This window comes from Chrysochloris asiatica, unplaced genomic scaffold, assembly GCF_000296735.1.
Source record: "Chrysochloris asiatica unplaced genomic scaffold, ChrAsi1.0 scaffold00172, whole genome shotgun sequence".
Lineage (NCBI taxonomy): Eukaryota > Metazoa > Chordata > Mammalia > Afrosoricida > Chrysochloridae > Chrysochloris > Chrysochloris asiatica.
This window is the reverse complement of record NW_006408690.1, coordinates 7,108,409-7,124,708: the sequence shown is the minus strand read 5'-3', so window position 1 is coordinate 7,124,708 and position 16,300 is coordinate 7,108,409. Positions and strand designations below refer to the sequence as shown.

At 40.8% G+C, this 16,300-nt stretch overlaps 1 pseudogene; it reads right to left on the bottom strand.

The window, feature by feature from the left end:
- Positions 1 to 854: 854 nt before the first annotated feature.
- LOC102824149 overlaps positions 855 to 16,300 on the bottom strand; it is a 29,391-nt pseudogene continuing 13,945 nt past the window's right edge.

Sequence of the window (16,300 nt, the reverse complement as noted above, 5' to 3'; positions counted from 1 at the left end):
TTTAGATTTCAAAAATCCATTTTTTGGCAGTATGTTACTAAATTTAAAATTGCATGCCCACATGTAGCTTGAAATTTAAAAAAGACAAAAGCAAAACTAGGACCCCCTGTGTGGTGCTGTAGAATAATCACTGGACTGTGAACTACAAAGTTTGCGTTTTAAACCACCAGCTCTCTTCGGAAACAGGGTCACTATGAATAGGAATCAACTCAACAGCACTAAACAAGGATACTAAGTTTTCATTGGTGTGTCTATTTTTATCATCATAAACTATATATAATTAAGATTTAAATTATTTATGAATCCTGCAAGTTAGATGCTATCAAGCAAACTGTCATTCATGAACCAAATATATATACGCACATTTGGAGTGCTTGTGTGGCGTTGTACAATAAGCAGTAGATTGCTAATTGCAAGGTTGGCAGTTCAAACCCACCAGTTGCTCCTGGGAAACCCTATGCAGTGTTGCCGAGTCAGAACCGATCTAATGGCACTAAACAACAACACACATATATTTAAATTTTTAACTCAAGGATAAATTGAGACTCAGTTAAGTTTACTTTTCTAAATGTTTTTGTAATTATCAGAAGTATACTCCAGTTATAAAACCAGAGCTTGATAATCCATCCCCCTAAATGAACTAACTACCTGTTGATGTTGTGAAGTAGCAAGTGAAGACAGCATACCATGTGAGGATGGGCGGTTACATTTTGTAAGCATTCCCTCTTCACATTGAGACTGAATAACAAAGAGTCAACTTACATTAACTATTGGCGTTTTCCTAGTATTTTAGAGAGCCTGATTTCAATTTTACAAAAAAAAAACAACCCCAAACCCCAAACAGAACAAATTGATTAGGAAAGTATGTTCCACGTAGCAGCCATTAAACAACTTCCAACTCTGTCTCTAGGAATAATTCACAGTTCTGACCCATGTTTTAGAAAGACATTTCCAGCAGTCTGTGCAGGATTTATTCCTATTCCATCATTGGTAATAATTGCACTTGTTGCTGCAGGAACTTTAAATTCTTCTGCTGCAAACTTTAAGACTGCTGTGAAAGTTGTACTTTCAGGAACACTGAGTACTTTGTATGACAGCCGCGGATCCGACGTCAGTGTGATCTTGAAGGAAACCTTCGACTTCGTGCAATGTTCTAGTTAGAGGCCTCAAGCCGACTTCGCAGAGTACCTCCACTTCTTCCGCCCCTGACAACACGGCTTGCTAACCCACAATAAAACATTTTTAATAAAATGATGTATTTGTCTCTCCTAAAACTTGATTAAATTCTACAGCCAGTGTGCCAAACATTTTTGACTCACCCTCTTAGGTATTCTGTACTTTTAAACTGTCATGTGGTGTTAGAAGAATTCAGGGTATAGTTTTGGTTTGTGGTTTAGAGTTTCTTGTTGTTGTTAAGTGCCATCCAGTCGTTCCAACTCATAGCGACCAACAGTCGATTTTGGGTTTGAACCACCAACTTTATGGTTAGCAGTATAGTGCTTTTCCTACAGCACTTTACTAGGAATCCAAAGATTATTTTAGGGCAGTGGTTTTGGGAATTTGTCTTTTACTTTTTGATTTAGTTCTGTTTTCAGTATCCGTTTTCATTTATTTCTATTTCACTGTAGAAGAAGCTTTGACCTATTTGCTTGTTGCTGTTGTGAAGTACCATCGCGTCTGTTCTGACCCATAGCGACTCCTTATAGGGTTTCTGAGGAGCAGCTGGTGAGCTTGAACCACTGACCTTGCAGTTCAAACGGCTTTGCAGTTTGGAGCATTAACCCACAGCGCCACTCCAGGACTCCAACCTATTTACTAGCTCTTTAATATTTTCTTTAGTTTAGTGACAGGATTATTGTTATTCTAACAAACAATACTGTGTTTTGGGTGAAGGTTTAAACAGCTATTTCAGTTCCTATTTACACATTTCTACACCAGTTGTAGCTCTGGTAGCGTAGTGGTTACGAATCAGGCTGTTAACCTCAGGGTCATCAGTTCGAAACTACCAGCTGTTCCGTGGGAGAAAGATGAGGCATTCTGCTTCTGTAAAGATTTACAGCCTCGGAAACCCTGTACAGGGTCGTTATGAGTCGGAACTGACTGCACGGCACATAACAACAACAACAACAATAGGACTTCTGGTGTGGCGCTGTAGGATAAACACTGAATGAATTACAAAGTCATTGGTTCACATCCACCAGCTGTTTCCTGGGAACCCTATATACACAGACTCACTTAGAGTCAGAACCTATTTGACAGCATTTAACAATAACAATGCAGGTTGTTCAGTGTCATTGTTTACATTCTTTACAATGTGTGAATACTCTCATTAGAAACATGCATTTAGGATATGAGAATGTCACTTTCATTGAGTCTTTTACTTCTGTCATAGAGTTTGTAAAATGTGTGCAAACTGTCAAGCTTAATGAAGAAAGCACTTTTTCCTTGGGATTGGTTTATTTTAGATATAGTGAAGGCAGTATGTGTTTGCTGTGGAGACCTGGTGTGGTGCTGTAGATTAATGTACTGGATTGCAAGGTCATTTTGAGCCATAAGATCAGCAATTCGAATCCACCAGCCACTCCTCAGAAATCTTACACACTGTTGCAATGAGTTGGAACCAACTCAATTGCACTTAGTTGTTTCAAAAGGGATGTCCAAAAGGGCAGTCATATTGATCTCGTTTGTAATCCTCACTCCTATCCTAGGAGCAATCTTCATTATTGTTCATCCTTGAAAGGAAATAAAGAACTAAAACAGTTAGCCTAACTCGTGGTTAGGGCCTGTGCTTCAGACTGCCACGTTTGTCAAATATTTGTGATACCAAAGTTAGGAGGTTTATAAAACCTACCTTTACATAAGGGAAGAGTCACAGAAAACACTGGAAGCTATTATACTAATGGTCACATTAGTACAGTGAATTTATACAAAGTAGGACCAGCCAGAGAGGACGCTGTGAGGGTCCAAATGCAAAGCTTCCACATCTTCAGAATGCGAAGGATGGCACGGATGTGAGATGGTAGCCATGACATGTTGCTAATTCTAAATGCACAGCTATGAGTCAGAACCGATTACGTGGCACGTAACCAACAACTAAAGAAGCTGTAATATATATATAGTGCATTCTGTGAGTTCTGAGTCATTCCACTGAGTTCTTGAACCCAAAATGGTAACCAGTCATGTGACTAGTTTATACTTATTTGGTGGTAGTCTGAATGTTAAGGATTTGTGTTTTCCCAAAAAATGTGTCGTCAACCCTTTACTCCTATACTTGTGAGTGCAAGCTTGTTTATTTCCATATTGTAGTGGGGGTTGCCACAGCACAATGTATGTGGTGTCTGTTTCTCTGTCCATGTGATGGTGGTGATGGTGGTCATGTTGTGTGGGTGTGGCTGTGTTGTGTGGGGCTTTTGTGTGTTGAATTGTGTTTGTATTGTTTTGTGTGTCTAGTTGGCTGGCAATATAGATGCAATCAAGAATAATTGTTGGTTTTGCTGTGTTGTATGGCCAAGTACGATACAAGCATTCTGCTCTGTGCAAGCGTGATTAGCATTCTGGGGTGTGGTGGAATGCGATGGTTGTGGGTTGTTTTGTGTAGTGTCCGTGACCTGACCATGTAATGTATGTGTTATGTTGTTAAGTGCTGTTAATGTGTGTGTGTTGTGTTGTCTGTGTTGTGCATGTGTCTGTGCCCTGATTGTGTGTTTCTGTGTCTCCTGTGCCCCGCAGTGTGTGTTGTGTTTGTCTGTGCTTGTACTGTGTGTGTCCCTGTTGCATGTGTCCTCATGTTGTGTGTATACTGTGTGCTGTGTGTCTGATTTGCACTGTAGTGTGGCACGTTTTGTGTGGGTGGGTGGTGTATCTGTGCCTCTGTCCATGTTGTGATGGTGGACTGGCAAGGCGCGGTGTTTGCAATGTCTGTCTTTGTCTGTATCCGTAAGGTGTTGTTTGAGGTGGTTGTGATGATGTGTGTGTGTTGTGTTGTGTGTGGAGTGTGTGCTTGTTTGGTGTTGCATAATATGTGTTGTGCTGCATGTGAGGGGGGTGTCCGTGTTGTGTGTGTTGTGTCAGTTTGTCCAGAATGTGTGTATGTTGACTGTGTTCCTGTTGTGTGCATGTGGTGCTGTGTGTGTCTGTGTATCTGTGTCTATATCCATGGTGTTTTTATGTGTTTTGTGTTAGGGTGTGTTGCATCACATTGCACTACAGGTGTAGGTATGTGTGTGGGTTGCTGTGTGTGTACCTTTGTGCCTGTGCTCATGTATGTGTTGTGTGTGTGTGTGTGTGGTATGTGTGTGTTTATGTCTGTTGGGTGTGTGTGTATAGTGATGTTTGTGCTTGATCATTCTTGATGCAGTTTGACCAACAAAGTCTTCTTCGCTGGCAGTACAAATAAAACAAGAATAATTTGGGGTTTTGGTGGACTGTATGTCCAAGTGTGGATAAACATTCTGTGGTAGTTGTATACCTCTCAGTGCGAGCCTGTGCTATGTTCAGGGTCCTGGAATGTGGTACCTGGTGGGGTGTGGGGTGTGAGAAACAGTGTACATGTTGTCTGTGTGTTGTTTTGTCTGTGTGTTGTAGTGTTTGTGTATACGTGGTGTGTGTGTGTCCATAATACGTGTGTGTCATGTGTGTGTCTTTGACCATGTTGTGTGTGTTGTTAAATATTGAGTATAAGGTATTTTTGGCGTATGTTGTATGCTGTATTGTCTGTGGGCACTTTGTGTGTGTCTATAATGTGTGTTCTGTATGTTGTACTTTGGTATTGCATATTTTACATGTTTGTCTTTGTTTATGTTGTCTTGGTAGGCTGGTATGGCGGTGTGTTTGTACCTGTGTCTGTATCCATGTGGTGATGATGGTGGAGGTGATTGTGGTGTTGTGTGTTTGGTTGTGTGTGTCCTTCCTTATATTGTGTGTATGAGTGTGTGTCATGTGTCTGTGTGTTTGTGGGCTGTGTGTTTTATGTGTGGGTTATTCTGTTCTTTTGTGTGTGTGTTTTCCTGTGTTGTGTGTGTGTTGCTATGTTGTATTTCTTGGTGTGTGTTGTGTGGGGTGTGTGCATCCATGCTGTATGCTGTATGTGTGCTGTCCATTTTGTTTCTGTGTTTTGGGTGTATGGAGTTGGAAGTGTGTGTGTATGTGTACATGTCCATGTTAGGTTTTTGTGTGTGGTGTTGTAGTGTGTTACATAACATTGGGTTTCTGCAATGTGGTGTGTGTTTCATGGGTTGTGTGTGTGATGTGTCTGTTGTGTACATTTTTGTGTCTGTGTTGTGCATATAGGATGTGTGTTGGATGTGTGTGTCTACGTTGTGCGTGTGGTGTTGTATGGGGGCTGTTTGCGTTTGTCTGAGTCTGTGTCAATTTTGTGTTTTATATTTGTGTCCATCTTGTGCATGTGGTATGTGTATCTCTGTCCCTGTTATGTGTATGTGTATGTGTGTGGTGGGTTGTGTTGGTTTTGGATTGTATGTGTCTGTGTCATTGTGTGTGTGTTTCTGTGTGTAGGGCGACTGTGTCTGTGTCCATGTTGTGTGTTGTGTTGAGAACACAGAGAACCATGGAATGCAGCTCCAGCAGATACAGGCCTCCTCCAGGGAGGAACTGTCTGGGGGATGAGGCATCCAGAAAATGTCCTCCCTGGCCCACCTTGCAGGGGAAGGAGACTGAGATTTGTGGGGAGGCATGAGTTACATGGGACATAGATATTCCCGGTCCCTTCAATAGTCTATTGGTTCCTGAGTGCCTGGCCTCACTTGTGCATTAGATGGAAGAGCTGGTCCAACATCTCACCAAACATGAGGTGTGCTTTGTACAGCTACTGGACATGTATGGACAGATCAGCTTCCCATTAGATGAGCAAGGCCCTCCCTGTGTGGAGCAGTGGCATAGCAGCTGGTGCTGAGAACCTGGTCCCACCTCATATCTGCTGTGCCCACAAACCAGACAGGCTCCCCTGTCTACAAGGATGTGCCCTCCAGTCCTGCAATGCAGGTTCTGCCCTACCTGTGTTGCCGTGCCCTGGAGAACAATGGAGTCATTTAGAGGCCCAGCAGGAGCTATGGTGACAGGAGCTGACACTGAGATTGTTTAAGGGTAGCTGCTTCTACTATCCATCCTAGAGCCTCACCAGCGGAACCCACCTCTCATGTTACTGCTAGTAGCTTCCAATCTCCTTCCTACCAGCTGTGCCCCAGGCTCCTTGGGCCAGCACCAGGCTCTGTCCCCACTCACTGGTGTTATGGCAGTGGTTTGCAGAGAAGGACTCTAGAGTGACCCACACACACACCTGACATCACAGCTGCAGCTTTCCCCAGAACCCACATGTCAAACCCCAACCCTCTTGCATACATCCAAGACGGAGGTCCACTGCAGGTGGGATGCGTGGTCACAGCTGTCCTTGGGAGCATAGACACTCAGGTGTCCTGAGTGAGCCCTTAGATTGCTACATTCTAAACTACTAAGCTAAGGACTCTGCTTCTTTCTTTTCTAATATGCTTTGCCACCATTCATTCAACCAACAGCATGACCAAGTAGGAGTTCCTCTAGTTTAACTCAACACACCTGTAAACCCTAGTCCTTTTACAAGTGAAGCAAATCTCCTTGGAAATTTGTGAGCAACAGACTCTACAGATACATTGAAAATCACTCTGTGTCCTCATAGCTCCACTGGATGACTTATTAGGAGAGAATCCAAATAAAATGAAGGATGAAGATTCATCATATGTTGAGGTGAGGTGCCAATCTGTTTTTTCAGATAGAAATGTTGCCACCTTAGTTTCTTTCTTTATCAAATGAATTGACAAATCAAAAACTAAGAATGTTCATTGCAGATCTTAGCTAACTCTCTCTTGTGGGTCCAAGGGAACACTCTTCCTGATTTAGAGGGAAGTTTCTGTTGTGGTGTTATAGAATAAGCAGTGGACTACGAATGATAAGATTGGTGGTCCTAACCCACCAGTTGATTCTTGGAAATCCTATACAGCATCACTGTGAGTTCAAACTGACTCCACTGCATTTAATAACAACCACAAAAACAACATGAAATCATAAACAGTATGGTAATGGTCATTTCCTCTTCAGCAATTTCTTCTTGAATTAAGAATTGTGTAAGTTCCATTGAAATTGTCCTTGAGAGTTACATTCGCCTAGAAACCACTTATACCTCTTCCACAAATTTCTTTTGAATTATTTTGGGGCTTGTATTTGATCATTATTTCTCAAGTGCATTTCTAAAGTTTTCATGATCTTACAGTGTTTTCCTTTCTGTATTTTCAAGTGGTGTCAAAAATCGTAAAACATAGTTTGCATTCACTTGTTGGGGAAACGATGAAAACGCAGATCTCTCTTGTTGGATTCAGTTTGTTGAATCACTCTGATACAGGATTCCTGGAGGAAATGAGGGTTTTGGTTAAGAAGTTGTATTCCCTCTTCAAGATATATGGCCAAGTCTCTATAAACTGTCATCTTCCATTTAGGTGACATAAGATTTTGTGCAGGAGAGTGAGGTGTGTCTGTGTGAATCAGTGTGGTGTGATTCTAAGTATGTATCTATCAGTCTGTCTGTTTCCCTAGATGATGCTGTTAAGGACTATCGAGTAGGTTCTGACTTATAACAAACCCTCATAGGGTTTCCAAGGAATAAATGATAGGTTTGAACCACCAATTTTGTGGTTAGCAGTCCAGTGCTTATATTACAGTACCACACTAGCAGTCCTATGTCTGTTCCCCCACAAGCAGACTGATTGCCAGAGTTCAATTCCTCTGTGGAATCCTTTCACTATTTCTTGTATATACATGTGAAAGTTAGTCTGTAACTAAGGAAGACTGCAGAATACTTGAGGCATTTAGATTATGGTGTTGGGGGAGAATATAAACGTTCCATGTACTGACAAATAACAAACCAGTCTGTGTTGGAAGAAGTACAGCCAGAATTCTCTTTGTGTTCCTGAAAAGGGTTTCTTAGGAGCAGGTGGTGGGTTTGAACATCCAACCTTGTGATTAGTAGTCCAGTGATTATCTAACAGTGCCACACCAGACTATTCAGTCTACAAAAGTCTATTCATTAAACTCTCCAAACCCAATGTATGTTTGTAAGAGTTGTAATTTCAGATTGATAAGATCAAGGTTCCATGGAAATAGGGAAGTGAGACACTGAAAGAGGAAATCCTTCACTTCCTCTTTCTCATCTTAAAATTTCCAAATGGTGAGCAGTGGCTTGTTGATGTTGTCTGATTCCACAGAATCCAGGAAAGGTTTCAGAATCTAGAGAGAGGTGCTGGGTTTAAGTCAGTAAGCATGACTTCAACGTACTTGTGAAGAATGGGTTGTCATTTTCTCTGATGTCTTTTTGCTGTTTGTGTTTCTAACGTTTGGGAAGAAAAGAGCAAGAATGCCTCCAGCAGTGCGGAAGATGACAATGTAGATAGGTAATAACATTCAAGATAGTATCTGACGGGAGAGGAGTCCTGGGAGAAGTCTGCTTATTATTGTGGCTTTAGAGACTGAAGGAAGTCAGGGAGGTGAAGTCAATAGAAGTAGTAAATATGAGGGAAGATCTCCTGTCGTGTTCACACTTTATCTATATAATTGTAAGATTTTTATGGCCTTTGAATGTTCGTAACACCTTTTTTGCTGTGCTATTTCAATTTTATCATTCCCACATGATCTTTCACTGCTGGGTCTGAGATTTGCTGGGTTAGTATCTCTTGGGATTTGAGCAGTAGAGATTTTGGTTTAGGTTGTGGTTTTGACATAGGAAATGGGTTATCTGGTGGGTTACTGTGCTATCAGAGGCACATAGTTGACCTGGAGACAGAGGCTTTGCAGTGTGTGCCAGATGGTGGGAGGTAAGCCATCTCCCTTCTCCACTATCAGGTCTGGTAGCAGTGCCTTCATGGTCCCTTGTCACTATCTACTCCTGTTCTCAAGGACAATTCCAGAGAATAAAAGATTTTCTCTGGGTTTCTCTATCCTGAAAAAGTGAGGAGGAATACATACACCAGAGCACATTTCTAACCTCCATGTGTTACTCAAATACCAAATCCTCATTTTAGCTATAGAAGCAGAATGTGATTCCACTTCAGAGGTTGGTGTTCAGCTCCCACTTGAGACCAGTGAGTATTAAGATTCTAGAGGATGGATGTGAGACGCCTGCTGGGCTTGCATTACACACTTGATCTCACATTCCACTGGTGCTATCTTCTGGAACAGAGCAAGCCCAGGAGAGAGCCGCCAAATAGAAGGGCTGTGGACTTCCTGCTTCCACTGATCCCACCGCTCCAGTCAGTCAGGATAGACCCTGCTTCCCAACTCCTGTCCCAGCTCATCTGCAAATGTTACAGTCCTCCCCAGATAGTCTCACCTGGAGTCATCACAAAGTTTGGTACATACCATACCTGTTGTTAAGTACTTTTCTCTTGTGTTGTTAAGTGGTTTCCACTCACAGTGCCCCTTTACAGGATTTCTGAGAACAAGTGGTGTGTTTGATCTGCTAACCTTGTGGTATACAGTCCATTGCTGATCCTACATGCCACACCAAGAGTCCACAAACCATAGCAGCTGTCACTGATTAATGTGACTAGCACAGCTCTAGAAGTCCTTTTGCCTCACTAGCAAACTATGGGTAATTGGACATGTTTCTTGCAGAAACAAAATGGCATACAACTGCCTCCTGGTAAATTACAGAAAAGGCATGAAAAATATTCTGGGAGTCCTAAACCCACTGTCTCTCTGAAGATGTGAAATCTTCAAGTCCCCAAGAGTATAGATTAGAGCTGAGAATAGAATTGTTTCCAGTGGTAGGTCCAAGTTCTCAGTTCAACCTTAACTCACCCTTTCCATTCCCAAGGTCACAACAGCTTGTCTACATTGGTGGGGTTTGAAGAGGAGGGCAACTGCCATTTGCATGTAAATTCTTTCTGTTTTTTTTTTTTTTTTTTTTTTTTTAAATCCTCTTTCTTCATCTCCCTTTCATTCATAAACGTATATAGCTGGTCTCATCTAGCCAACTGAAGGCCTTATAGCTTCAGTGTCCATGAAATCTCTCTCCAATGCTCTGCCCCTGCTTTTAGCATTACCCTGGTTTATGAACCCCAGTCTGCAGCAATAAATTAAGATGGACAATCCTTATTAATCAAGGATGGAGCTGTGCTCAGAGTCAGAACCACCAGACAACACCCTGTGGAAGGGGTAACAGTGATGCTAGGTCTTGTTCTGAGGGCTCCCCACAAATGTGTTTTCCTGTAGTTGTGATTCTTGGACATATAGTTTTTTGTTTCCTCTTCCATCTAACTTTCTAATGTTTCCCAGGAGAAGTATAAGTTAAAAGTATTTAACACCAGAGACTGGTGGCAAAAAATGTGTGAGTTAGGAATGGGTAAGATAAGAAGGGAAAGGCAAATAAAATCCCATGTGCTCCATTACTTCCCTAACTTTTATTTTTGCACTGTAGGGAAAACAACATGGATAAGAACATTAGCATCCCAAACACTGAATACATGTATGAAAGAGAAGACTTGACTACAGCAGTGAATTTGGGTAGGTGAAAATTGTCCTGAAATCTTTGCAAGAAACACATACCCACTCCATAGATGCCCATGAGGTTGGTTAGTGTTTTGACCATAATGCTATGATGCCCAATGGCTTCTGGAATTAGAGAGGAGGACAGTAGAGTGGTCAAGTGCAAAACAGCAGGAATTCCATTCATAATAAATTCTTTGTGCTGGTTGTACATTTGTTAAGGTGAGGTTCTGTAGATTTTAGGTTCTTGTTGTTAAGTGTTGTCAAGTTGGTTCTAACTTATAGCGACCCTGTATCGGTTCCCAAGGAGCAACTTGTGGGTTACAACTGCCTATCTAGTGGTTCACAGTCCAGTGATGATCCTACAATGTCACATGTGTGTTGAAAATTAACATACACACACAAATCTGAAGAAATTATATTCAGTGCTTACATGGGATACGTTAAGGAAGTAGGATGATCCTGGTGTGGTGCTGTGGGTTAAAATGCTAGACTGCAAAGTCGTTTGAACCACAAAGTTGGTGGTTCAAGCTTACCAGTCACTCCTTGGAACCTCTATACTGTGTTGCTATGGGTTGGAACCGACTCTATGACAACAACAACAATGTTCCTCTCGTGTATTTTTTAATTTGTAACAAAATAACTAGAATTATCTTTAAAACACACGCATATATATATAAAGGAGTCCTGGTGTGGTGCTGTGGGTTAATGCGCTGGACTGCAAGGTCAGCAGTTTAATCTCTGCAGCGCCTCCTTGGAAACCCTCTATAGGGTTGCTATGAGTTGGAATTGACTCAACAACACTTAACAACAACATAAATATATGAAAGTGTGTTTTGTAACCTCTTTATGATGGAGTATACTCAATGTATCTGCTGTTTCATTACCACGATATACTTTTTTTTTTTTCCACTGAAAAGATATAGAAATGTTTTTGTGGTGGTATTAAAATGGAATATTATTATTAGGGTCACAGGAAAGAACTCCAAGCACTGTCTATGTCTGATATGAAGAACCAAAGATTTAGATTATATTGATGGAGGGATGGAGTTGGGGGTGGGATCACCACTTCAACACTTCGTCCATCAGACCAACCAAATACCCCAGGTGTTGGTCTGCTTTTTCTTCCTGGATGCTACAGTCCTCCTCATTGTGCTGTATTTTCATAAAGGGTGGCACCACTGACATCTCAGGTTGTGTCATTTCATGGAACATTTATAGATACTTCTATTCATAGACAAGGCCATCATCTCCGTTTACCATCAGAAATCTGTAAACAGGCCTGCATGCCTGGTCACATGGCCGTTGGGAATAAGAGAATTCCAAGTTGCCTTTCCAGGATGTGAGGAGCCTTTCTGAGTCCCAGAGCCCACCATTGCCTGCACTTCTGTGTACCTCCACATTCATTCTGACTCCGTGTTTGTGTTGCAGATTCTGGACTTGATTCTACGGCAGACCAGGTCTGTAACAACAAAGTTTCTCCTCTAAGGTGCTCTAGTTGTCCAAACATTCATTTTCATTGGTTATAATTTTGCTAATGTATTTTGATTTCTATTTACTTATTCATAAAATAAATGTAAGTTTACTACTTCTTTTATTCATCACATTTTAAAATTTTTATAGTTGATTTATTTAGAGTCAGAGTTCAGAAGAATCTTTTCAGTGTATTTTATATTTATCTATGGTCATGAGGATATGGTTTTAGGTCTAGCAATTCATATTTAGTTACTGATTTTATAAAGGAGCCCTAGTGGCACAATGGCATAATTGTTAAGTGCTTAGCTGTTAAACTAAAGGTTGGCAGTTCAAACCCAGCAGCTCCTAGGTAAACAGACCTTGAATAATAAATTACAACCAAGAAAATCCAGTGGGGGCACTTCTATTCTGTCACATTACTTCACAATGATTCTTCATGGAACCCAACATCAACACACTTATATTGTATTAGTTTGTTTCTCATTCATAACATTTTGACTCATATACATGGTGCTCAGCTCATATGTTGTTGTTGTTGTTAGGTTCCATCGAGTTGGTACCGACTCATAGTGACCTTATGAACAGCAGAACAAAACACTTCCTGGACCTGAGCCAACCTCAACTACTGTTGCCACGCTTGAGCACATCGATACTGCCACTTGGCCAATCCATCTCATTGGGGGTCTTCCTCTTTTTCTCTGACCCTCCACTTTACCAAACATGATATCCTTCTCCAGTGACTGGTCCCTCCTGACAATATGTAAGTATGAGAGACTAAGTTTGGCCATCTTAGCCTCCAAGGAGCACTCTGGCTGCACTTTTTCCAACACAGATCTATTAGTTCTTTTGGCAGCCCATGGAACTTTCAATATTCTCCTATAAAACCATAACTCAAAAGCATCAATTATTCTATGGTCTTCCTTATTCACTGTCCAGCTTTCGCCTGCATATGAGGTTACTGAAATTACCATGACTTGGGTCAGGTGCACCTTAGTCCTCAAACTGACACCTTTGCTCTTCAACACTTTACAAAGGTCTTGTGCAGCAGATTTGCCTAATGCAATACATCATTTGATTTCTTGACTGCTGCTTCCACAAGTGTTGATTGTTGATCCAAGAAGAATGAAGTCCTTGACAGTTCAATCTTTTCTCCATTGATAAGAATGCTGTTTATTGGTCCAGTGGTGAGGATTTTTGTTTTCTTTACATTGAGATGTAATCCATACCAAAGGCTGTGCTCTTTGATCTTCATCAGTAAATATTTTAAGTCCTCTTCACTTTCAGCAAGCAAGGTTGTATCATCACAGGTTGTTAAAGAGTCTTCCTCCAATCCTGATGCCACATTTTTCTTCATATAAGCCGGCTTCTCGCATTAATTGCTCAGCATACAGGTTGAATAAGTATAGTGAAAGAATACAACTTTTTGCACATCTTTCTTAATTTTAAAACATTCAGTGTGCCCATGTTCTGCTCAAACAACTGCCTCTTTGTCCATGTACAGATTCCTCATGAGCACAATTAAGTGTTCCAGAATAGTCATACTTTGCAATGTTGTCCATAGCTTGTCATGATCCACACAATTAAATGCATTTGTGTAGTCAATAAAGCACAGATAAATCTTTCTGATATTCTTTGCTTTCAGGCAAGATTTTTGCCTTAAAGTCTATTTTTTCAGATATTAATATTGTCAATTCTGCTGGTCTTTTATTGTCATTAGTTTTATGTTTTTAAAGTATGTCCCTTATAGACAGCATATTGAAGGACCCTGTTTTCTTATCTATCTGCTACTCTTTGTCTCTTCACTAGTGCATTTAATCCATTGACATTTAGTATAATTATCAACAGGTATCATTTGATTGGAGTTCTGGTGTGGTGCTGTGGGTTAATGTGTTGGACTGCAAAGTTGTTTGAACTGCAAGGTTGGCATTTCAAGCTCACTAGTAGCTCCTTGGAAACCCTATACAGGGTCGCTATGGATCAGAACTGACTCGATGGCACTTAACAACAAAACAACAACATGATTTGATTGCTGTCATTTTTCCATGTGTGTGTGTTTTAATGTGGTGCTGCTGGTTTTTTTGTTCCACATAATTTTCTGTGCTGAATTCACATTTTTTGTGTGTTTTCTAGTAATTCATTTCCTTGGTGTTTTAATGTTTGTTGTTGTTGTTGTTAGATGCCATTGACTGGATTACAATCCATACTGACCCAACGTACACCAGAACAAAGCACCCTCTGGTCCTGTGCCATCCTCACAATTGCTGCTATCCATGAACCCATTGCAGCTGCCACTGTGTCAGTCCATCTTGCTGATGGTATCTCTCTCTTTCACTGACCCTCCACTCTACCAAGCATGAAGTATTTCCCTAGGGACTGGTCCCTCATAATAATGTGTCTGAAGTATAAAAGAAAAAGTCTGGACATCTTGGTTTCCAAGGAGCGTTCTAGCTGTACTTCTTCCAACACAGATTTGTTTGTTCTTCTGGAAGCCCATGGTACTTTTAATATTCTTCTCCTACACCATAACTAAAAGGAACTTTGATAGCATAGTGTTTACAAGCCGGGCTGCTAACCTCAAAATCAGCAGTGCAAAACTACCAGTTGTCCCACCTGAGAAAGATGAGGTTTTCTGCTTTAAATAAAGATTTACATCCTTGAAAACCTTATGCAGGGTTCTTCTTTGGTCTTCCTTATTAACTGTCCAACTTTCACATGCATATGAGGCTAAGGAAATATTATGTCTTGGCTGTAGTCCTCAGACTGATATCTTTGCTCTTCAACACTTTAAAGAGGTCTTGCGCAGCAGATTTGCCTAATATAATACATCATTTGATTTCTTGACTGCTGCTTCCATGAGACTTTATGGTGGATCCAATCAAATGAAGTCTTTGCCAATTTTAATATTTACTCCATTTATCATGATGTTCTTTATTAGTTCAGTGGTAAAGATTTTTGTTTTCTCTACATTGAGGTGCAACCAATGTCAAATGCTGAGGTCTTTGATCTTCATCAGTACATATTTTAAGTCTTCTTCACTTTCAGCAAGCAATGTTGTATCATCTGCATATCTCAGGTTGTTAGATGAGTCTTTCTCCAATCCTGATGCCATGTTCTTCTTCATATAACCCAGCTTCTCAGATTATTTGCACAGCATACAGTTTGAATGAGTATGGTGAAAGACTACAACCCTCTCACATATATTTCCTGATTTTAAACCATTCAGTGTCCCCTTGTTCTGTTTGCACAACTGTCTCTTGGTCCATGTACAGGTTCCTCATGAGTGCAATTAAGTGTTTTGGAATACTCATTCTCTTCAATGTTGTCCATGGCTTATTATGATCCACATAGTCAAAAGCTTTTGCATAATCATTAAAGCACAGGTACTTTATTTCTGGTATTCTCTATTTTCAGCCATATCCATCTGGTGGCATCAGTGATATCCTTTTTTCCATGACCTCATCTGAATATGACTTGAACCTCTAGCAGTTCCTTGTCAATATAGTGTTGCAGTCATTTAAAAATTATCTTTAGCCAAATTTTATTTGCATGTGACAGCTATGATATTGTCTGATGATTTCTGCATTCTGCTGTGTCACCTCTCTTTGAAACGGGAAAAAATATGGATCTCTTCCAACCAGTTTTCTATGTAGCTTCTTTCCAAATTTCTTGGCATAGATGACTGAGTATCTCTAGTGCTATATTAGTATGTTGAAAAATTTCCATTTCTATTCCATCAATTCCCAGAGTCTTGTTCTTTGCCAATGTCTTCAGTGCACCTTGGACTTCTTCCTTCAGTACCATTGGCTCTTGATCATATGCTATCAACCATTTATTTTTGGTACAGTGAAAGTGTACCACTATCTTTTGTTGTTTTTTACATCATTCAACATTTTGCTAAAAGAATCCTTTAGGAGAACAAACAAGATGGTGGATTGGGTGGAAATGCAGTAAGGAGCTCTGTCAGCAACAATACAGAACAGGACCAAGCAGGCTCAAGGGATGGCCCCAGAACTCTGAACTACTTATAAAGGAATATTTAGAAGGTTGGAAAGCTTACAGCTAGGGGAATTTGTAGCAGAAGCAAGAAATCCATTGCTTTCTAATTCAAGACACTCAGCTGCTCCAGGAGCTGCCATCTTGGATAAGACCAAGCAGGGGAAGGATCAGAGCAGCCACAGATGCCTGACAGAACCGTGGATAAAGGTGTGGGAATTCTTTTCTTTTGGTATCTCTTCATTGGTCCCTTGCTGTCTGTGCACCTCCATTCTGGTGACTATAGGGGTACCTGAGCGAGTGG